We start from the raw sequence: 24,589 nt of genomic DNA on the forward strand, positions 1-24,589 counted from the left end.
TATTTGTAAGTGTGAAACATATGTCAGTTGGATATTGGTAACTTGGGGACTGCTTGTATTCTTGGCACTCTTGTTGAAAATCAGTTGGCTATATATGTGTATATTTTGTTTTATTCCTTTGGCCTCCGTGTCTTGATTTATTTTCTAATTAAAAAGTAGAGGACTGGGAAAGGATCCATGCCAGTGAGGGAAAATGAAGCTTAAGCTTCTTTAGCTTTGCACATAACTGCTTCTGATTGAGTTACTATGACTCCCATGCTAAGCCCTGGGAACAAAGAAATGAGTAATTTATAGTGATTAGATTTAATACCTAGACTGTTGTGAAAATCTTTCTCTCTGGATTTTCCCCCACCCCCAGTTTTTAATTTGACAAATAAAATTGTATGTATTTATCATATATAACGTGTTTTGTTGTATATATACATCATAGATAGTTTAACATGTGCATCACCTTATCTCATTCAATCTGATCATCATACAACTAGAAGATTATTTTCCTCAATAACTCATCTGTCACCATGATAGTAACCCTATAGCCTCTCATGGCTTTCCATTGCAGCTTTCTTTTGAAGGTGTTCATTGAAGGACTCCTTATGTTTTATTAGCCATCAGAATCAGTAAGTAGGTGAGGGAATGTTTGTTGAAAATGCAGGTTTCTGAATTCTGTGATTGGGTAAAAGTGGTGAAGGCTATTTTGCTTAGTAGAATGTAAGCATTCCAATTTGTACAAATAATCAACACATTGAATCCTATAATGGCATAAATGTATTTATGATCTATGTACGAATGACTTCATAGAAAAAAAAAAGGAAAAAAAAAAGAAAATGCAGGTTCCTTGGCCTCAGCCCTAAATTTCCTTACTCAATCATTAGGATTGGGCCTGAAATTCTTCATTTTACACACATATATTGCAGTATATTACCTGGACACCAGTTAGTGCTGTGGTGTTAAGACATGGAAAACACACACAGTGCTTTTGCTCTACATAGAAGGAAAGCTGGAAGCTACACTCTAGTTGCAAAGGAGATTGGGTCCTATATTCCTTGCTTATTTGCCCTCCATTAGGGCCTGGTCACTTCATCAGCATTCAATCCCCATGTGATTCGGATCCTAAAGCTTTTGCCAGTTTCCTTAAGAGGCATATCAAACAGTGCCCCTGACAACAATGTGGCCTTCCTGGTGCTGAATGGTCCACTCAGCTTACCCCAGGAGTGGTTGCCTAAGCTCAGCAAGCACTCCAGAGCTGGCCATGCACCAGGAACCATTCTTCAAGTGTGGCCTTGCCATAATGTCTGCACCCAGTTAGCAGCCAAGCTGATGGGAGATCCATCCTGCCCAGTATTCAATCTCAGCTGTTGGACACTGTTCAAGTCCCCTCACTCAGGTTATCAGTTTAAACTGCTCACTGGAACTATTTAGTCCAAAATCAATAAACTGCAGGACAGCCCTTTCCTATCTCCAGACTGCATGAGGGCTGGTTGACTGGCTCCTGCCCGTATGAAAGCACTTGCATTCTGTGCCAGCTCTTCTCAGCTCCAGACCTCCTCGCTGGCTCCCGGAGTCTACTACTGCTTCACTGAGTCCTCAGAACGATGTCCCTGTGTAAATTCCCTCAGCCAGAGGTGGCTAGAGTTCTAGGTCCCCTGTCTCACTGGAAGTGGCTAGTAAGGAGCTGTTTCTAATCTGCCATCCTGCTCTGCATCCCCAACTAGTTCTTGTTGCTCCATTTTTAATGGCTTTATTGAAATATAAATTCACACGTCAAAAAATTTACTCATTTAAAGGATATAATTTGTTTTTAATATATTCATGGGTGTTTAATGACATCTTATTATGATCTTAATTTATATTTCAGTAATTGCTAATGATGTTTAGCATGTGCTTCTTTATCCTTACCTCCTATTTGGTAAAATGTTTTCTCTCATTTTTCCTTGTCAGTTGTGCAAGGGTTTAGTGAAATTTATCAATCTCTTCAAGGAACCAGGTATTGTTTTATTTATTTTCTTTATTGCTTTTCTGTTTCCATCATCCTTGATTTCTACACTTTATTTTCTTCCTGCTGATAGCTTTCTAGTTTCTTAAATTACAAGTTAGGAGTATTAATTTGAGATTTTCTCTTTTCTAATATAAACAGTGCTATTTCCCTCTGAGCACTGTTCTAGTTATATCCCAGTAAATTTTATATGTTAATTTTCATTTAGTTCAATGTAGTTCTGTTTCCTTTGAGAATTTTTCTTTGACTTATGGATTATGTACAAGCATATTGATGATTTTGTTTTCAAGTATCTGTAGACTTTCTTGTTATCCTTTCTGTTGTTTCATTCTAGGGTGATTAAGTAACAGTCTCTGTGTGATTTAATTTTAAAAACTTGTTGAGGTTTGATTTTAGCACAGAACATGATCTACCATGGTTATGTTCCATATGCTCATGGAAGGAATGTATATTCTGCTATTGAGTGCAGTGTTCTATAAATGTCAGTTGGACATTTGACTATTGTTGGTGTTGAATTCTTCTATATCCTTGATGATTTTCCTGTCTAGCTGTTTAGTCAGTTGTTAATAAAACTGTGTTGAAGTCTTCAACTAAAATAGTTGATTTGTCTTGTTTTCCTTCCATTTGTATCGGTATTTGCTTCACATATTTTTGGTTGTTATTTGGCACATAAACATTTGGGATTATATTATGTTGTCTTGGTGGTTTGAAACTTTTTCATTACACAATGTCTCTCTCTCATAATTGTCATTGCTCTAGTCTACTTTATTTGATATTAATATAACTGTTGCTGATTTTCTTTGATTAACATTTGCATAGCTTTTCCATCCTTTTAGTTTTCTTCTATTTATATCTTTGAATTTAAAGTGTTTCTCCTTTATTTTTTTTTTCAGAGAAGCTACACAAAATACTATGATTTTATTAGCAACTACATAGGTATCATTTTATACAACATTTTATACTTGTTTCGCAGGGAAGGTGGACTCATAGTAATCAAGCATCAATAATGTATCTTAAATAAGTAACATATTGGTAGAAAAAAATAAGTTATAATACACTCTATAATAGTGTAGAAACCAAGTGCAGTTGGAAACTCAATATATGAAAACGATCTTTAATCAGTCATGTCTGGAGTGATACATTTGGCCCATCTTTGGTCAGTCCTGGAGCAGTACTCACTATAAGCTCAATGACAAATGTGAACTAAAGGCCAAAATACTGAAGACCAGATAGGACCACTCTAAAAATCAGTTTCACAATGGAGTACTTAGTCCTCTGGTCTGTAAACAGTGACCTTTCATAGTTTCCATCCCTGCTGCAGTATTTATTGCAAGATCAGACCTCCTCCATCATCCAGATTCCAGGACAAGTGGTTCCTGGCGAGTCATAACCCAGGGAGGAGTGGCTGCTGGTTGATATGTATTCCTATACATGATCTAGGTGAATTTCAGGAATTTTCTTGAGAAGTTTATCTTGAATACATTTACTTCTAAAAAGACTGTATTGCTGGGAGGCATGTGAAGGAAAGTTTACTTGCTAAAGGGTACTGGACATCAGTTTTCATTTCTAATACACAGAAAAGACCATTGTCTGTACTGTATGAAGAGGACTAATTTGTCAGAAGGATGTCAGCTCTTATGAGAAGAAAAAGGGCTTGTATTAAAATTAACTTGTAGTTAATGCCCTAAAAGATGTTATTCTTAGATATTTTCATTCCTAAGTTTTAGAGGCAGCTATGGAATATGGTCTTCCCTGACATTGGGGTCAGGAAGAAAGGAGAACCTGTATTTATAAAAGGAATTTAAATTCTAGCCTCAGGACTCTCAAACCTGCTTCGAATGCAAGAAGATAGCTCCCAACTCTTCTAGCAGGAGCCTCAAGTTGAATGTCCTCTGATATCAACAACTGACTCATCTTGTCACTCACTGCTATAAAAATAAAGGTTAGAGTAACCCAAGTTTATTTTTATTTATTTATTTAATTATTTTTTATTAAATCATAACTTTGTACATTGATGCATTTATGGGGTTCAGGATACTGCTTCGATATACAATGTGAAATGTTTACATTGAACTAAGTAACACATCCATCACAGTTACACTCATTTCTTAATAGTTTTGAAATGTACCACTGCATCATGCACATTAGGTGAGGTCCCCCAAATATCCTACCACCTCTCATTTCCCCCCTCCCCTCCCCTCTCTTTCCTCTTACCTTCTACTTCCTGGATCACAGTTATGTTTTGCCATTCATGTGACTATGTAGGTGATTATATATTGATTTTATAGTAGTATTGGGTACATTGGATACTTCCCCCCCCCATTCTTGAGATACTTTACTAATATATTCCAGCTCCATCCAGGTAAACATAAAAGATGTGAAGTCTCCATTTTATGGCTGCATAGTATTCCATGATGTACATATACCACAATTTATTAATCCATTCATGGGTCAATGGGCACGTGTAGCAAACAAGGCACAAAGAGTTGGGGCATTAACTGTATGCCACAATTAATTCCTTTAACATAGGTTTAAGCACATGTCCCTACATGTACATTGTGGTTATACACTAGGGCACAACCTTTTTAACAAGAGGGTTTTTGCCACATCTTTTCAAGATGCTAAGTTGGTGGGGACAACAGACTTCGCACTGATTTCACTGACACCTAAGTAGGGGCTAGGAAAAATGTCTTTACCCCTCCTTCTATTCCTTGCTCCTGTCCTAGAAAACTAACACATCTATTCTTACTGAGCAAGGCGCTGGTCTAGGAGTAGGCCATTCTTATCAAAAAGCATCTTTGATATTCTGTAGCTGGTGCACAGCCAGGTCTAAAGGGAGGCTGAACTTGAGATGAACAAGCAAGTTGAGGGCACTTGCAAAGCCTGTGTGTGCCATATAGCTCCATGGCTGGTAATGGGGCTCAATGAGTGACCCTGACTTACAGATGAGGTTCACCCAGGACACCAGCCACTGCTCATTCAGTGCCATGCACACAAAGGCCTTCAACTCCGAGTCTGCACTGTGCTTAAAATGGTCATGTTCTGTCAGCACCATATGGATGGCTGTTAGTAGGCTCTGAGGAATCACAGCAGTGTTTCCCATAACAGGCAGGGCAAAGGATTAGGAGAGCTTCCGGGCTAGAGATTCCACATAAGCAGGGCCATTCTTAGCATGGTAGTACTTTACAAAGAGCTCCCAGGGGGTGCATGGTCTCAGCAGCTGAGAAGGCTGGCAGCAAACAAACAATGGGGGCCAGGAAGAGGTTCGTGTCTGAGGAGGAGGCATATAGTCCATGGGCCAACAGGTCCCTCACAGCCACCGTCAGCTTCTTCCACGCTGCCAGTGTCAGCTCATCCTTGGCTTCTAGAGAGAGAGGTCCTGGAGGTTGGCAGAGGTGATAACATGGTCATGAGGCTGTTACCTCAAGGCTAGCTGCTTCACTCTGTCCACTGACACCTCCAGTCTCTTCAGTAAGGCAGAGTAGTCTCTGTCAGCCTGGCCCTGCTGCCACAGGGTTGGAGGGATCTAGTCTGTGGCACAACCAAACTGGCTAACAGCAAAAATCTGGAGCACTGCCAGAGCTTGCTGCATCAGGTGCAGCCCTGTCTCCCAGACTCTCTTCATATCTTCTGCTTTCATTTTGCTGTTTCCTGGAGGCAGTCTGCTGCTGCCTGCTCTGGTGGAGCCATATCCTGTGTTCCCTTCGGCCTTGCACTCCCAGTGTCCACAACCTGTCTGCAAGGGGCTTCCTACTTCCTTTTGGATGAGGTTGATGAACATCTCAAGGTCTCGGATCTGAGTTTTCAGCTGCTCGACCAACTGTTGTTTGACTCGAGCTGGGTTAACAATCTGCATCTACACATTGACGATGCTCTTCAGTAGACAGGAACTGATGTCCTCATTCAGGTTCATGGCCAGTTTCTTTATTAGCTCGTCTATGATCACCTGCTGTCTTTCCAAGACCACAGACTGTGGCAGGGAGTCATAATTGTCCTCTTGATAGGCAAATGTTTCCAGGAGCTGCAGTATCAGTTCCTTCCGGTTCTCCCTTCGGGTTTCCAGATACTCTTGTCTTTCTTGCTCACTCTGGTCCTCGCTCCTCAAAACGTGGCTGGTCCCCTGGCAGGCTGTCCCCGTCGTTGCTGGCGTGGTTCCTGGGCGGCTCATAACCCAGGCCTTGAGGACAGCCGCGGAAGGCGAAGTCTTCCAGCTCACGCCGCAGGCGCTGCTGCTCTGCGGCTGCGCACACCACCTGGCTCAGGCGAAACTGCACCTGCGTGAAGTGCGAGGACCGCGAGAGCAACGTCGAGTTCAGCCGCCGCGGTTAGGCCGCAGCCGCCACAGCGTTCGGCCGGTGAGTTAGGCTGGGAACCGGGGTCTTGCCGAATTCATCAGCCGCTGCCTCTTCCACAAACGCAGCCGCCCGCAGGTCCTTCCGCTACCGCCCCCACTGGGGCCCAGGGCGCGGCCTCCCACAGTGACAGCGCCTCCTCTTTCCCCTCCTTTTCCTTCTTCACCTTTGGCCTAATGGCCACCACCACCGTCACAGACTCCACAGCCGCTTTGACAATTGTGTCTCCTTTACACAAAATACAGTTTGATTCCTTTTTAGTCCAGTCTGACAACCTCTGCCTTTTTAAAATTAATTAATTAATTTTTTTTGCCTTTTTTTTTTTTTTTAAAGACAGTGTCTCACTCCGTTTCCTAGGCTACACTGCAGTGGCATCATAATAGCTCGCTGTAACCTCGAACTCCTCGGCTAATGCAGTCCTCCTGTCTCAGTCTCCTGAGAAGCTTAGACTCGATGATGCCACCATATCTGGGTAATTTTTATCTTTTGTAGAGATTGGGCCTCACTGTATTGTTCAGGTTGGTCTTGAACATTTGGCCTTAAGCTAGCCTATGACTTCAGCCTCCCAAAGTGCTAGGATTACAGGTGTGAGCCACCACACTCACCCCCCTGTCTTCTAATTGGATTATTTAATCCTTTAACATTGAATGTTATTGATGTGGTTTGGTTGATATCTGCCATTTTACTTTTTATTTTATATATGTCTCATATAGCTTTTGTTCTGTTATTCTTTTACTGCTTTCTTTGGCATTAAGCAAATATTTTATATTGTAGTATTTTAATTTCTTTTTTATTTCATATTATTGTGAGAGTACAAATAATCAGGTTACAATGTTTGCATTTGTTAGCATTTTAATTTCTTTAATGATTTTTTTCACTGCAGTTTTGAGTTATTTCTTTATAGGTTGATTTAAGGCTTACCACATATGTTATCAGAATGCACTTTAGACTAATCCCAGTAAGATATAGAAATGTTACTTCTATGTAGTTCTGTTACTTTCTCCCCTTTTTTTGGTTGTGTGTGTGTGTGGGGGGGGCATTGTCACAATACTTAATATAATTTTATGGCTTTTAAAGAAACTAAGAAGAGCAAGAAGAATATATTTATAACTTTTATTGTATTAACCATCTTATTTCCCATTTCTGGTATTTTCATTAATTTCTATTGGTTTGTATTACCATCTGGAGTTAGATCATTAATCAAACTTTGCTCCCCACAACTTTCTTTGTGTTGTTATTGGCAAATATATTATGTTATATATCCAACAGTATGATTACATACATTTTGTTTTTATAAAATTTTGTTTTAAATTAGTTGAGAAGAAAGAAATATACATTTATAGTTTTTTTTTGTTTTTTGAGACAGAGCCTCAAGCTGTCCCCCTGGGTAGAGTGCTGTGGCATTACAGCTCACAGCAACCTCCAACTCCTGGGCTCTAGCGACTCCCCCCCCCCAGCCTCCCAAGTAGCTGGGACTACAGGCGCCCGCCACAACGCCCGGCTATTTTTTGGTTGCAGCCATCATTGTTGTTTGGCGGGCCCGGGCTGGGGATTCGAACCCGCCACCTTAGGTGTATGTGGCTGGCGCCTTAGCCGGTTGAGCTATAGGCGCCGAGCCACATTTATAGTTTTTTAATCACAATTACCTATACATATATTACTTTGTGTACTCTGTGTATGTGTATTTGAAATACTGTCTGGGTTATGCAATTTCTTGTAAGGCAGGTATGCAAGGAACAAATTCCATTTGTGTTTATCAAAGAATATCTATTTCCTATTCATTTTTCAAAGGTGGTTTTGAGGGAAATGCAATTCTTAGTTGGAGGGGTTTTTTGTTGCTTGAGCACACTGATATGATTTCTCACTGCCTTCTTCCTTCAGTTGTTTCTGATAAAAAGTTGTTTATTAATCTGCTTGAGATTTTCTTATAAGTGGTATTTGTTTTTTTCTTGCTGTTTTTATGATTTTCTATCTTTTGGCTTTCAGCATTTTGCTATAAAGTATCTTTATGTATATCTAATTGCTTTTATAATACTTGGATTTCACTGGATATGTAAATTGTTTTATTAAATTTGGGAAATATTTAATCTTTTTTGCATGTTTTTGCTCTTTTTTATCTCTTCTTTCTCATAATTTCTGTTATGCACATATTTGTGTACTTTATGATGTCCCACAGTTCACTGAGCCTCTTAATTTTTCTTTTCCCTGTTTATTCTTTGGATTGGATAATATATAGTGATCTGTCTTCAAGTTTGCTAATTTCTTTTGCCAGTTCAAATCTACTGTTGAGAGTTCCTCTACTTAATTTCTCCTTTTGGTTGTTGTACTTTTAGCTACAGAATTCCCATCTTTTTCTTTTTCGTAGTTTCTATCTCTATATTGACATTCTTTAATAATACATTATCATCTCCAAGTAGTTTTGATTTGCATTTCTCTAATGATTAAGGATGGTGAGTATCCAATATACACAGCCCTTTTATGAAACTACTTTATAGCTCTCAAATGAAAGGTACAACCTTATTCTAGCCCAAGAATATGGGGAGGGGGTGGAGAAGGGGAGGGGAGAAGGGCAGTCGAGTGGTGGGAGGGTGACTGGAAAGATCACCTATATGGTCTGTCTAAAAAGGGTACAAGTGAACTTTTCTAGAACTAGAATATAAATGTTTTGACACAATGACTAAGCAAATGACACGAAGTCTATGTTAACCAGCTTGATGAAAGTATTTCAAATTGTATATAAAAACACTACACTGTACCCCATGTTTGCATTAATACAGCTATCATTTAATAAAAAAATTAAAATAAAAAAATAATACATTATCCTCATACCTTCCTTTATTTAGGCATGATTTCCTTTATTTCTTTGAACGTGTTTATAATAGCTACTTAGAAATCTTTGTTAAATCTGAAATCTTCTTACTCTCACAGGCAATTTTTACTGCCCCATATATGCATCAGATTTTGGATATCTTGCAGCTTTTTTGTTAGAACTGGAACATTTTACGTGATATATTGTGGCAACTCTAGTTACTGGTCTTTCTCCCCCACTTTCTTGGGTTGGGGGACTATTAGCATGTTTATTTGCTTAATGGATAGCTCAATTATTTTAGTGAATTTTATTTCCTCCCCAGAATGTGAAGCCTCTGATATTTCTCACAGAAGGCTGTGTTTTTCATAGTGCATAGTAAACCTGGGATGACAATTGTTTTGCAGGGCTCTCTTTCTGTGACCACACCAGCTGTTAAGCTTTAGTAATTGCTGGTTGATTGTTCTGTTCAATAATGCTTTAGGGCAGCAGGGCACCAGGGACTAGTTTCATCAAAGACAATTTTTTTGTGGGATGGGGGATGGTTTTAGGATGATTCAAGTACATTACATTTATTGTGCACTTTATTTTTATTATTATTACATTGTAATGTATAATGAAATAATTATATAACTCACCATAATGCAGAAACAGTGGAAGCTCTGAGCTTGTTTTCCTTCAACTAGATGGCCTGATCTGAGGGTGATGTGAGACAGTGAGAAATGAAGCTTTCTCCCCCACAATCCCTGCTGCTTACCTCCTGCTATGTGGTCTGGTTCCTAACAGGCCAGGGACTGGTATGGGCCCATGGCCGAGGGGTTGGGAATGCATCTCTAGGGCACAGATTGTTTCATAGACAGATCCAATTAAACTCTGCTCCTTTCTGGGGATAGTTTTTGAGGTTAGTATTTGAGATATTTTTCTGACTTCAGGATCACTCTTGTTAGCTGTCTCTTTCCTAGGTTCTTTCTGGTTTAGCTTATATCTCTAGGGAATCTACAAGTTTCCTTAATTTAATTTCACCACAACCTCCATTGTTTGGGGGAGTGCCCTAAAGCTTGAACTTTTCCACACTTTTGCAAATGAGGTCAATTTCTTTGTGATGAGCTTCTCAGCTCTGTTTTATGCCCTGATTCTCCCCATGGGAACAATCTGTCTTGGCTCAGGAGCTGGGATTCCCCTATAGGAACAGATTTCTCTCTGAGTTACATCTGTGCTTTAGGAGATAGGTTCTTAAGAGAGTGGTGCTTGTATCCTCAGGTCTCCTCAGCTTTCTCTTCTATTATGGAACCTCTATTTCATGAAAGATCTGAGACAAGGGTGATTGGGGTTCCAGTACTCTTGATTTTTTTTTTTTTTTGTGCCATTTTTGGCCAGGGCTGGGTTTGAACCCACCACCTCGGGCATATGGGGCCGGTGCCCTACTCTTTTGAGCCACAAGTGCTGCCCAAGGGCTCCAGTACTCTTAACATACCCTTCTCGTGGTAAAGCCTCTGTTCCAAGAGTGTGGCTGTGCAGAAGAAGGGAGCTCCTATCTCTTGGCCACGATCATCCTAAACTTACCCTCAGCACCAGGCAGAGTGAGAAATGCTGCTGTTCTTCCCCTCCAAAGACAATATGATAGCCCTTTGGATGGAAGGTGGGATATGGGGAAGGGGATCTTTTTTTTCTTGGCTACATCAGTGTAGATGGAATAGAGTTCATCAGACTAAGGTTGGACAGAGGAGGGATGGAACAGGCCATGATTCAAATGCCATAGATCCTTACTAAGCTATAGTAGTTTTTTGTTTTGTTTTTGTTTTTGTTTTTTTGAGACAGAGTCTCACTATGCTACCCTCAGAAGAGTGCTTTGGTGTCACAGCTCACAGCAACCTCAAACTCTTGGGCTCAAGCAATTCTCTTGCCTCAGCCTCCCAGTAGCTGGGACTATAGGCACCCACCAAAATGCCCAGCCATTTTCTGTTGAAGTTGTCATTGTTTAGCTGGCCAAGGCTGGGTTCAAACACTCCAGCCTCGGTGTATGTGCCTGGCGTTGTAACCACTGTGTGATGGGCACTGAGCCTATAGTAGGTTTTCTTGAACAAACACATCTTCATTAATTTCCTATATGTTTTAAGTAAGGATCACTTTTATAAAATTTAAATGGTAGTTTTAAAAAAATAATTTTCACTGTTTCACTGGTGAATGTGTCTGCAGAGCTCCTCAGGTTGTCATGCCAGAATTGGGACTGACATATGTTTTTTAAGTGTATCTTTTTGTTTCCCCTAAATTTTACATTATACTATATAGTTAGCACAGCCTAACTCAGCATTTTACTCTTTTGAGTGAAATTTAGACAGCTTACCTCCCTTCAAGTACCTTTGCCTTCCCCATTTATGATTACCTTTAAGGTTTCCTCTACATATTTTGAGAACTATATCAGATGTTATTTTTTCTTTAACATTAAACATAATTTGGAAAACTCAAGAGGGGAAGTCTGCTATATTTATCTAAATTTTTACTTCTTTTATTGTACCTTCAAGACACCTTTATGTTGCATGAGTTTCCTTTAAGCTATTCTTTTTTTTTTTTTTTTTTTGAGACAGAGCCTCAAGCTGTCCCCCTGGGTGGAGTGCCATGGCATCACAGCTCACAGCAACCTCCAACTCCTGGGCTCAAGCAAGTCTCCTGCCTCTGCCTCCCAGTAGCTGGGACTACAAGCGCCTGCCACAATGCCCAGCTGTTTTTTGGTTGCAGCTATCCTTGTTGTTTGGTGGGCCAGGCTGGATTCGAACCCGCCACCTTAGGTATATGTGGCTGGCAGCTTAGCCACTTGAGCCACAGGCACCGAGCCCCTTTAAGCTGTTCTTTTATGCTAGTTCTGCTGGTGACACATTTTTAAAAGTTGTATTTCATTTGAGATTGTCTTTATTTCTTCTTTTTTTCCTGAAGGGTGTTTTCATTGGTTACAGAATTTTAGTTTGATAGGTTTTTTTGCTTGTAGTCTTTATAAAAAGGTGCCATTTCCTTCTTTCCTCCATTATTTCTAATGAGACAATCATCTGTTGCCCTTTGAGTAGGTTCAGCCTCTAAGGTATCATTTCTCTCTTGCTGCTATTTAGAATGTTTCTTTGTTTCTAATTTTTTAGGAGATTTATTTCCTTGGATCTATTCCCTTCAGGTTTGCTCAGATTCTAGGATTTGTAGGTTTATATTTTTTGCCAAATCTGGGGAATTTTCAGCCATTATTTCTTTGAGATTACTTCATCACCGTAATTTCTCCTTGTCTTATGGGATTCCAATAATATTAGTCTTTTGTTGTTTTTGTTATAGTCCCACAGGTCCCTAAATATCTTTCCCCTCTGATTTTTTTAATGTGTCATTCAAATTGGGTAGTTTCTGTTAGTTCCTATCTTCAGGTTTACTGATTTTCTTCTCTCATCTCTGTCTTGCTATTGGGCCTGTCTAGTGGGTTTTTCATTTTGATTATTATATTTTTTAATTACATTTTTTTCCTTATATCTTTTTTTAAGTCATATATACATAGATCATAAATATCTTTATGCCTTTGTGGGGTTCAATGTGTTGATTATTTGTACAAATTGGAGTGCTTACATTCTACTAATTAACATAGCTTTCATCTCATTTACTTAATCACAGTGTTAAGACATTTGTGTTCAATACTTGATAGATTTGACTTGTACTCTTACAATATGCTCCATAGGTGTGGTCCCACCATTCACCTTCTCTTCTATTACTTTGCTGAGTCATTCTATTTCATTGTTGGGGCTCTTTTTTATTTTCTTTAAGGTTTTTCATACCTGCTCACTGAAACATGATTGCTTATTTTTTAAGATTATTTCATTTGGTTTGATTTATCAATGCATTTATTTTTTATTTCAAAATATTAATTAAAGGGCTACAAGTGTTACATGGATACTTTGTATAATGCTTATTAAATCAGGGTTTTTGGTGTGATTGTCACCAAAATGGTGTTCATGTACCCAGCAGGTAAGTTTTTATCCCACACCCCACTCCTGGCCTCTCTATTTCTTGGTTTCTTATGTACTTTAATATTGCTCTGTGCCCATATGTACCCATTAGTTAGTTCCAATCTATTAGTGAGACTATACTATGTTTAGTTTTCCACTCCTGAGTTATTTCTCTTAGGAAAATGTTCTCCAGTTCCATCCACATTGCTACAAATAACATTATTTCATTGCTTTTTATAACTGAGTAGTATAGCCTTATGTGTGTTTGTTTAAACATGAAACTTTATCTACCTGTGAATTAAGCACTTAGGTTTGTTCCACATCTTTGTAATTGTGAATTGTGATGTAATAAACGTTAAAGTGCACGTGTATTTTTGATAAAATTACTTCTTTTCCTTTTGGTATATAGATAGTAGTGGGAATATTGAGTAATCTATATTTAGCTCTTTGAGGAGTTGCCATACCAGTTTTCACAGAGACAGTACTGATTTATAGTCCCACTAATAGTATGTAAGTATTCATTTTTCTCTGCATTCATGCCAGCATCTATTGTCTTTTGACTTTTTTTTTTTTTTTTGCAGTTTTTGGCTGGGGCTGGGTTGGAACCCACCACCTCCAGCACATGGGGCTGGCACCCTACTCCTTGAGCCACAGGCACTGCCCCTTTTGACTTTTTAATAATGACCATCTGCCAGTGGCAAGGTTGTGTCTCACTGTGGTTTTTATTTGGTTTTCCATGATAATTAGTGATGTTGAACAGTTTTTGATATGTTTGTTGATTATTTGCCTATGTTCCTTTGACAAATTCTATTCATATTTTTCGCTCACTTTTTGATGGGATCTTTTTTTTCTTCCTGACTTGTAGTTATTTGTTGATTTTGGATATCAGTACTTCATCAGATGTATAGTTTGCAAATACGTTTTCCAGTTTACTAGGTTGTCTATTTACTCTGATTAATACAATTATGCACAGAAAAGGAAATAATTTTAATTAAGTCTCATTTATTTTTGTTGCAACATGTTCCTTTCAGGTCTTAGTCATAAATTCTTTGCCTAAGTTGATGTCTGCAGGAGTCTTTCTTACATTTTCTTTGTTATTTTTCATTGTTTCGTGATTTATAGTTAAGTCTTTTATCCATCTTGAATTAATTTTTGTGTATGATGAGAGATAGGCATCCTGTTTCATTCTTAGGCATGTGGTTATCCAATTTTCCCAGTACCAGCTAGGGCTTCCCTTTCTCAGTGTATTTTATTGTCTACTTTGTTAAAAATCAGTTTGATGATTTTTATTTCTGGGTTTTCTATTGTGTTCCACTGATCTGTGTCTCTACTTTTATGCTGTACTATGCTGCTTTGGTTACTATAGTTTTGTAGTATAATTTGAAGTCAGGTAATGGGATGCCTCCATATTTGTTATTTTTGCTTAAGATTACTTTGGTTGTTCAGGCTTTTTTAGGTTCCAATCTAAGTTAAGAATTTTTTTTTTTTTTTAGATCTGTGAAATATGATATTGGTATATTGATGGGGATTGCATTAAATTTTTAAATCACTTTGGGCCATATGAAAATTTAATCATATTGATTCTACCAATGCATGAGCAAAGGATATGTTACCATTTGTTTATGTTATCTATGATTGCTTCCATCAGTGTTTTGTAGCTCTCCACGTAAAGATCTTTCATCTCCTTGGTTAAGTATATTCCTAGGTATTTTATTTTCTTTGTAGCTATCATGAATGGTATTGATTCTTTGATTTGACTCCCTGCTTGATTGTTCCTGACATATATAAAGCTATTGATTTATGTTTATTGATTTTTGTAACTTGAAACTTTGCTGAATTTATTCATTAATTCTAGGAGTCTTTTGGTTGAGTCATTAGGGTTTCCTGGATACAAGATCATACTGTCAGCAGATCAGGATAGTTTCACCTCCTCTTTCCCAATTTGGATGCTCGCTTTTTCTTTTGCTTGATTACTCTGGCTAGGGCTTCCAATGCTATCTTGAATAGAAGTGGTGACAGTGGGTATATTTGTCTTGTTCCAGTTCTTAGGGGGATTGCTTCAACTTTCCCCCATTCAGTATGATGTTGGCTGTGAGTTTGTCATATGTGGCTTTTGTAATTTTGAAGTATTTTCCTTCTATATGTAGTTTTTTGAGAGTCTTTAATCACAAAATGATGCTGGACCTTGGTGAATGCTTTTTGGGCATCTATTAAGATTGTCATATGGTCTTTGTTTATGTTTATGTGGTCAGTCAGGTTTATTGATTTGCATATGTTAAACTTTTCTTGTATCCTTGAAATGAAATTTGGGGTGGCAGCCCAGTGGCAGCTGCGCCGGGAACATGCAGCTCAAGCCATTCTCCGGCTGCAGGGCGGGGACAAGGTGCTTGGTCCCGCAGGGGTGGTGGGACACTGTTCTTGGGCCTCCTCTCACTATCTCTTCAGGCAAGGGGGGAAGGGTAGAGTGGGAATTCAAAATGGCAGCGAAACATTAGTTTGATTTTTCTGCCTGGCTAGAGGGTGTTTGGAGTCTCAGCAGGGTCCCTCTAGGGGAGTAGAGTCCTCTTTCTGTAGCTCTCACATGTGGAGTGAGACAATAAGTACTCAGTTTACCGCTTGCCTATAGGAAACTCTAGGAGCAGACAAAGAGAAAAAACACAACTTTCTTAGGGGAGGGGATGGACACCCTTCCCTTGGGATGTATTATGTACCTGTAGATTGCTTTCTAGGAGTTGGAACTTGCCTCAGCAGAGTTGTCCTGCAGGTATCACTTTTCTCTCTTGGCTCAGCTCCTAGTCTTCAACTTTGTTGGGTATTTTCTGGACTTTATCCTTCCCTCTGGATGGGAGCTTCTGTCGGAGGCTGGTACCTATCAGCTATCTTGCTTCTCCCCTCCCCTAGTACTTTTGCTTTTCTTCACCCTCAGGGATGCCTATGATTCTTACATTTGACCATTTTACATTATCTCATGTTTCTCCTATATTTTGTTAATTCCTCTTAAGGTTTTATTCTGTATTTTTGACTGTCTTAGTTAATTCAAAAGAATTCTCTTCAAGCTCTGAAATTTTTCTTCACCTTAGTCTAACCTGTTCTTAAAACTTTCCACTGTGCTTTGTATTTCCCTATATGAATTTTTTATTTCCAGAACGCCTATTTTTTTTAAATATATATATCCCTTTAGTCAATTTTTTGCTCATATACTGAATTGTTTTTCTGGTTTCTTTGATTTGGTTTTCCATTTTTTTCTTGGATTTTATTGAGTTTCCTTACAATTCATATTTGGAATTCTTTATCTGTCATTTCCTTTTTTTTTTTTCCCCTGGGTTTGGGACCCATTGCTAGAGAGCTGGTATGCTTCTTTGGGTGTGTCTTTTTATTCTGATTTTTCATACTTACAGAGTTCTTGCATTATGAAAAAGCTATTGTTCCTTATTTTTGAATCGTCTTTTGTTTAGATGGAGATTTTTTCACCTATTCTCACTTATAAGGATATGTCTGTGGCATATGTCAGGTAAGCATCTTTGACTTTGGTTGTAGGTACCTTGGGAGTCTATTAGCCATCCTCAAACTACGGCCTGTAGGCCACATGCACCCTGCCTAGGACATTTATCTTGCCCACCAGGTGTTTTTGCTGCTGCTGCCTTTCCTGCTTAGCAGCCGACTTGTCCCAGGGCCCACAGTACAGCCCTCCAACGGTCTGAGGGACAGTGAACTGGCCCCCTGTTTAAAAAGTTTGAGGATCCCTGCATGGATACCTTGGTTATAGATATCCTTAGTGTGGTGGTTTTTTCAATTGCTGGTTATTTATAGATTGTAGTGGTGATATACCCTGTCTCTTTTTGAGGGAAAATGGAGGTCTTTGTAATTATTTCTCTTTCCCCAGCCCCATGGTTTTCATAACAGTATGAATTATACTGGAAAACCTAGTTTAATCTCTGATACAGTAGGTGGCGTTTGTGGGTAAGAGCCAGTTATGCTCTGTATAACTGACTTAGTAAATGCTGTAATATGCTATACAAGTTGTCCACTCTGGCAGTAGGTGGTGCTTGGTGGAAAGGGCCAGCTGCAGTGGTGTTTTTATGGATGAATGTGTGGCTTTTAGTCAATCAGGAGAAATACTCAGATTTCCCAGACAGTGGGTGGATTCCTGGAGCTCTTAAGGGACTCTTTATTCTCAATCATAGCAGAGGTGATTAGAGGATCAAGGTTGTGTGGGGCTGGGTCAGACAAGCCTGACCCACAAAGGCAGGCAGAAGAGTTGTCTCAGCAGAGGTCAAAGGTCAAATCCCAGGCTGCTGGGGAAAGCCACCAGGGAAGGCTTTGTGGGGCAGAGGCTGACTGGGATTCACAGATGACTATTGAGAGTGTGCTTCACTTTTTTCCCTCTTCCTTTGCCCCATGGATCTCCTTCTGGTGGCTGGCTATAAGCAATAGCCAATATAGCCATGATCACCAGTAATGGTGTTGTGGGTTGGCAGCTTGCCTACCCAGGATTCTGCCCCAGACCAAAACTGTGGCTTTTCTGTTGGGGGAGGGGTGCTTCATGAGTTTGCTGTCGCTTAGACCCACACTGTCCTCTTCTTTTATACCTGCTTGGGTTCCCTTGCCTCTCAAGATTAGTTCATAAGTCTACCCTCTGCACCTCTCAGCAATACAATTGTATCCTGAGGATATGGGGATCAGCCAGTAGGCCTGTCCTCTAGTTACCCAAGTTCAGTCTCTGACCATATTAGGGAGGTGTATGTTGATCTTTTGTCATTACTTGTCCATAGAGTGCTCAAGTAGGTTTTCATGCCCTTCTGTTTTGGAACTTCCAGGTGAGTAGCACTAGGGAGACCAATCAGGTAGGGAGTTTACAGCCTGAGCACCCTTTGGTTCACTACAGGTCGTTAAGAAGAAAAGTATGAGCCCTATTCTCTGCAGGAGCCTTAATGTATTGGACATGCCAACAGAGGGGAAGCAGCCACTCCTGAGAGCCCCAGCTCAATTACCCCTTGAGGCACCCATGTTGACTAACATGGGTACTGCCACTTAGCAGCAATGAGTGGGGAAGGAGGAGAAGAAGAGTCTGAATGGAAGAGAGATGGCATTATTATTCCCTTTTTCCATCTCCTTTGAAGGCAGCACACCCAAAATGTCCATAGTTTTTTTGGAATCCGCTAGCCTCCTGTGGCCACCACAGTCTGAACAGGAGTTGGAAAACATGTGTGTGGGGACCAGTGACATGAAAAATGAAGGCCTGAAACTCCCTGGGGGAGGGCAAAGGCATAGAATGGGTAGAGAAGCAGTATGATACCTGTCACTTTGGCTTTGCTCTGTGGTGAAGAGGAGTAATCCTGAGAGGGCTAGCAACCCAGTGCTTTGTTCTCAGGAAACCCCCAGTTCACTAGCAGAAGTCAGCTCTTGGGCTTGTTTGGGTAGAGAAGCTTTCTAGTAGCTTGGGAGCCTACAGTCTTGCAGAGGTATGAGGGAAGGAAAAACAAAACCCTCACCTACCTTTTCCATGCAGCTCCAAGTTTCTTGGAGGTTGATCTCTGCTGAAATTTTGCTCCTTGTCATTCTTCTCTGCAACTTCTTGCCATGGAATTATAACTGGGATGCTAGAAATAAGAGAATGAAACAAACACTCATGTGGGTTAAAGTTGTCCTTTATTTACCAAGATTCAGAATTCCAGAAAGGCAGGGAAATTGTTCTCAAAGCTTGCCTTAGTTTGAGAGAGTTTCTCAGGGTTCTTATATCCTCCTCCAAAGTTACTATCTTTAGCTATATGTAATCCAGCTCTCTGATTTCTAGCTAAAGGTTCTATATGTCTGGTGTTGTTTTCCTCAGCCCAGGGTCATGATGGCCTTCATGTATCAGAACTATGGGAAGACTGGTTGACATGACTGTCTGAGAACTAGTTATATCATGAAGTAACATTTACAGCTAAGGTGAAGAGGGGTGTTAAAACTGTTTCTCCTGTTACAGAATCTCTAGTAGGTTCTAGCATTTTCCTTCCCCAAAATTGTATGTAAACTATGTCTTACTTTTCATTTAAAACTTTTCCTTCTTTCTGAGATGATCTGGTGACTGATGCCTCTACTCAGCCATTTTGCCCCACCCTTTTGATTATTGCTTTAAAATCCTTGTCAGATAATTCTATTATTTGTGTCATGTTGACATTTAAAAAAATTTTATTTTCTCATTACTGTTGAGAGTTCCCTGGTTCTTGGTATGACAAATGATTATTTTTATTTTATCATAGAAACTTTAGGTATTATGTGACACTAAATCTTATTTCAATCTTATGTTTTATAGAATTGCTGTCACCACACCAGAGCAGAGAATGGTATACTGCTTCATTACTGTCAGTTCAGAATGAAATTCCATGTTTACCACTAGGCCTCCTTTGACAGCTGAGGGGAAGGAGCCCTTTATTATTGCTGGGCAGGTATGGAATTTCAAGTACCCACTAGTTCTCTTCTGAAACCACCCTAGATGATAGGGAAAAGAATGCCATGTTACTGCTTTTCACGTGGATTATACTGTCATCATGGATGAGGGACTCCTTAATATTCGGTCAGATGAAAGTCATAGCTACCAACTCAGACTTCTCTGTTGCTATCCTTGTAGTGGAGAGTGAAAGGGGAAAGAGGTGCCTTGTTAGGGCTTTCTGGAAGTAGAAGTCTAGGTATCCCATATGGCCTAGGCTATTGAGATCAGACTACAGTTTGTTCTTTTTCCCCCACTGTGTTTCATGGGATGCTTTGGTTTGAATGTCAGTCCCCTCCAAAACTCATGTTGAAATTTAATTGCAATCATATTGGGAGGTGGTATCTTGAGAGGTGTTTAGGTCATGAAGGATCTACCCTCAAAATGGAGCAATCTCATTATCATGAGAATGGGTGCACTTCCTCGTGCTCCCTTAGCCCCTCTTTCTCTCTAACATCCTCTTTGTGCTTCAGCCATGTGATGCCTTCTGCCCTGTTATAATGTAGCAATAATACCCTCACCACAAATTGATACCTTAGTCTTGGACTTCTAAACCTCCAAAAATGTGATCCAATAATAAATTTATAATCTCTCTGCATCCTCACCAGCATCTGATGTTTTTTGACCTTTTAATAATAGCCATTCTCATGGGGAAAAATGATTTCTCATTGTGGTTTTAACTTAAACTTCTCTGAAGTTTAGTGATGTTGAGCATGCCTTCATATGTTTGCAATCCATCTATCTTCTTTTGAAAATCTTCGGTTCATGTCTTTTGACCATTTTTTTTTTTTTTTCAGTTTTTGGCCAGGGCTGGGTTTGAACCTGCCACCTCCAGCATATGGATGGGGCTGGCACCCTACTCCTTTGAGCCACAAGTGCTCTTTTGACCATTTTTAAAATGTGGTTGTTTGGTTTTACTTGATGATTTGAGTTTCTTTGTAGTTTTTTTTTTTTATCTTTTAGATTTCTTTTATTTCTGCTTACTTTTGTGAATAACTTCCTTTTCCTGGACTAATTAATTTATTTGTTTATTATTGGGGATTCATTGAGGGTACAAAGAACCAGGTTATACTGATTGCATTTGTTAGGTACAGTCCCTCTTATGATTGTGTCCCTCCCCCAAAAGGTGTGTCACATACTCACATGAACCTGCACCTCCTCTCTCCTTCCATCTCTCTGTTTTCCTCTTCCCCCCCATCACCATGTACTAGGTCATTAATTGTCCTCATATCAGAATTGAGTACATGGTATTCTTACTTCTCCATTCTTGTGATGCTTTACTAAGAATAATGTGTTGAACGTCCATCCAGGTTAATACAAAAAATGTAAAATCTCCATCTTTTTTAGTGGCTGAATACTATTCTATGGTATACATATACCACAGCTTGTTAATCCGTTCCTGGGTTGGTGGATGTTTAGGCTGTTTCCACATTTTGATGCTTGTAAATTGAGCTGTGATAAACAGTCTAGTGCAAGTGTCCGTATGGTAAAAGGATTTTTTTTCTTCTGGGTAAGTGCCCAGTAATGGGATTGCAGGATCAAATGAGGGGTCTAGTTTGAGTTCATTAAGGGTTCTCCATACATCCTTCCAAAAAGGTTGTATTAGTTTGCAATCCCATCAGCAGTGTAAAAGTGTTCCCTTCTCTCCACATCCATGCCAGCATCTGCATCCTTTTCTCATTAGAACACTGAAGAGTATAGGTATAGGCAGCACATTTCTTAAACTGAAGCCATCTATGGAAAACCCACAGCTAATATTTTACTAATTGGAGTAAAACTGAAAGCTTTTCCACTCAGGACTGGAACCAGACAAGGTTGTCCTCTATTGTCACTACTGTTCAACATAGTGCTGGAAGTTCTAGTCAATACAATTAGGCAAGAGAAGAAAATAAAGGGCATACAAATGATTTTTATACATAGAGAACCCCAAAGAGTCAACCACAAGACTCCTGGAAGTCATCAAAAAATACAGTAATGTCTCAGGATATAAAATCAATGTCCACAAGTCAGTTGCCTTTTTATACACCAATAACAGCCAAGATGAGAAGCTAATTAAGGACCCAATTCCCTTAACAATAGCATCTAAGAAAATAAAATACCTACGAATAGACCTAATAAAAGAGGTGGAGGAGCTCTGTAAGGAAAATTATGAAACCCTAATAAAAGAAATAGCAGAAGATATTAACAAATGGAAGAATATACCATGCTCATGGCAGGGAAGAATCAATATTGTTAAAATGTCTATACTTCCCAAAGCAATATATGGATTCAATGCAATTGCCATGAAAATACCAACATCATACTTTTAAGATTTGGAAAAAATAATTCTTCATTTTGTATGGAACCAGAAAAAACCCCAGATATCCAAGGCAATTTTTAGTAATAAAAACAAAGCCAGGGCATCACCCTACCAGACTTGAGGCTATACTACAAGGCCAGAGTGATCAAAACAACATGGTATTGGCATAAAAATAGAAATATAAACATTTGGAACCTAAAAGAAAACTATGAGATGAAACTAACATATAGCCACCTGACCTTTGATAAACCAAATAAGAACATACACTGGGGGAAAGACTCCCTATTAAATAAATGGTGATACATATCCACATGTAAAAGACTGAAACTGGACCCGCACCTTTCTTCACCCACAAAAATTGATTCAAGATGGATAAAAGACCTAAATTTAAGGCACGAAAAGATAAAAATCCTGAAAGAAAGCATGGGAGAAACATTTGAAGATATCTGCCTGGGGAAAGACTTTATGAAAAAGACTTCTGTGGCAATTGCAACAACAAAAATAAACAAATGGGACTTAACCTGGAAAGCTTCTGTACAACTAAGGAGACAAGGTAAGTAGACAACCAATACAATGGGAAAGGATATTTGCATATTTTGAGTCAGACAAAAGCTTAATAACTAGGATCTACAGAGAACTGAAATTAACATGAAAAAAGCCAACAATCTCTTTGTAGATTCCTGATATTTAGCCCTTTACTGATATGTAGTTTGCAAATCTTTTTAAAATTTCAGATTGATATGAGGGTGTAAACAATTAGGTTACATTGCATTTTTTAGGTAAAGTCCAAATTGTAGTTGAGCCCTTCACCCAGGAGATGAGCTATATACCCTTCTGTTGCACTCATTTGGTGAGAGCTTACCAATCCCCCTTCCTCTAAGCCCCCCTTAAATTTAATGGTGTCTTTCTCTCCTTTGGGTGTGTAGTTGTTCATCTACAGTTTTCAAATTAGCATTGAGTACACTGTATACTTTTCTATTCTTGTGATACTTTACTAAGGAGAATGTTCTTCAACACCATCCAGATTAATGCAAAAGATGTAAAGTGTGTGTATATATGTGTGTGTATACATCTCATTTTGTTAATCCATTCATGGGTTGATGGGCACTTGGGTTGATTCCATATCTTGGTGATTGTGAATTGAGCTGCAATAAACATTCTAATGCATGTGTCCTTATGGTAATTTTTTTTTCTTCTGGATAGATACCACGTAATTGGATTGTGGGATCAAATGGAAGGCCTACTTTTAGAATTTTTGAGGAGTCCCCATAATTCTTTCCATAAAGATTGTATTAGTTTGAAGTCCCACCAGCATAGTGAAAGGGTTCCCTTCTCTCCACATTTGAGCCAGCATCTGTAGCTTTGGGATTTTGTGATATTGGCTATTCTCACTGGGGTTAGGTGATATCTCAGGGTGGTTTTGCTTTGCATTTCTCTTATTCGGGATAAGGAACATAGCATATTTTTATGTCTTTTGTTGGCCGTTCATCTGTCATCTTCAGGGGTAGTTCTGTTCATGATTCTTGCCCACTGATAAATGGGGTTGTTTGCACTTTTCTTGTTGATTAGTTTGAGTTCTGTGTAGATTCTGGTTGTTAGCCCTTTCTCAGATTTATAACATGTAAATATCTTCTCTCATTCTGAACATTGTCTGCTTCTTTTAGTTGTTGTGCCTTTAGCTTTGTAGAAGCTTTTTAGGTTGATAATATCCCATTTATTTAGTTTTGGTGTTGGTGCAATTACCAATGGATCTTCTTCATAGAAAAAGAAGATCCTGAGCCATTTATTGAATAGGGCTTCTTTTCCACAGTGTATGTTGTATGCTTTGTTGAAGGTGAGCTGGTTGTAGATAGATGGTTTTCTGCCTGAGCTCTCTATTCTGTTTCGTTGGTTTATGTCTCTATTTTTGTACCAATATCATGCTTTTTTGGTTTCTATAGTTTTGTGGCATAGTTTGAAATATGATACTGTAATACCTCCAGATTTGTTCCTTTTGCTTAAGATTGCTTTGGATATTAGAGCTCTTTTTTTGTTCTTTAAGTAGTTTTTTTTTTTTTTGCATGTTTTGGCCGGGGCCAGGTTCAAACCTGCCACCCTGGGTATATGGGGCCTGGGGCTGGCAGCCTACTCCTTGAGCCACAGGTGCCCCCCATTTTTTTTTTTTTACAGTGGAAGTAGATACCATGATTTGCTTTGAAGTCAACAATGCTAAACTGTAGCCCAAGGCTACCAAAGTTCTGAAATCATGTCTTAATTTTCAGAATCTATGGTTACACCATGGTAACCTAAGGGTAAATTAGATGTTCTGAAAAAGAAATTCCTATTTTATTATTCATAGAATTTTCTTCTCTTATCTTTCAACGTGAAATGATCGCTTTTGCAATCTGTATCTTAACTCCTGTTGCTCAGAACTTAGTTGGAAAAGGGACAGAGACTAGGTGTTGGAGCTACCTAGAGTTGTACACATTAACTAATTCTCTTGAGGAAATGTTGGTTTAAATAATATATAATCTACATCTCCTTTATATAATACTGACAAAGTTCATAAAGAGAACTTCTTGGTTTAAATGGCAGTAAGTCAGGAAAACCCATGATGTTGGCTCAATAAACTTACTTGCAAATTATTTGATTTTTAAAATATGGATGTATTTTGAGATTGTATCCTCAATTTAATTTATCTAGATATTTTTTCCCTT

At 39.1% G+C, this 24,589-nt stretch overlaps 1 pseudogene; it reads right to left on the reverse strand.

The window, feature by feature from the left end:
- Positions 1–4,778: 4,778 nt before the first annotated feature.
- The window catches only part of LOC100963862, a 74,125-nt pseudogene continuing 54,314 nt past the window's right edge, over positions 4,779–24,589 (reverse strand).

This window comes from Otolemur garnettii, unplaced genomic scaffold (assembly GCF_000181295.1).
Source record: "Otolemur garnettii isolate 467f Iridium unplaced genomic scaffold, OtoGar3 scaffold00110, whole genome shotgun sequence".
Taxonomy (NCBI): Eukaryota; Metazoa; Chordata; class Mammalia; order Primates; family Galagidae; genus Otolemur; species Otolemur garnettii.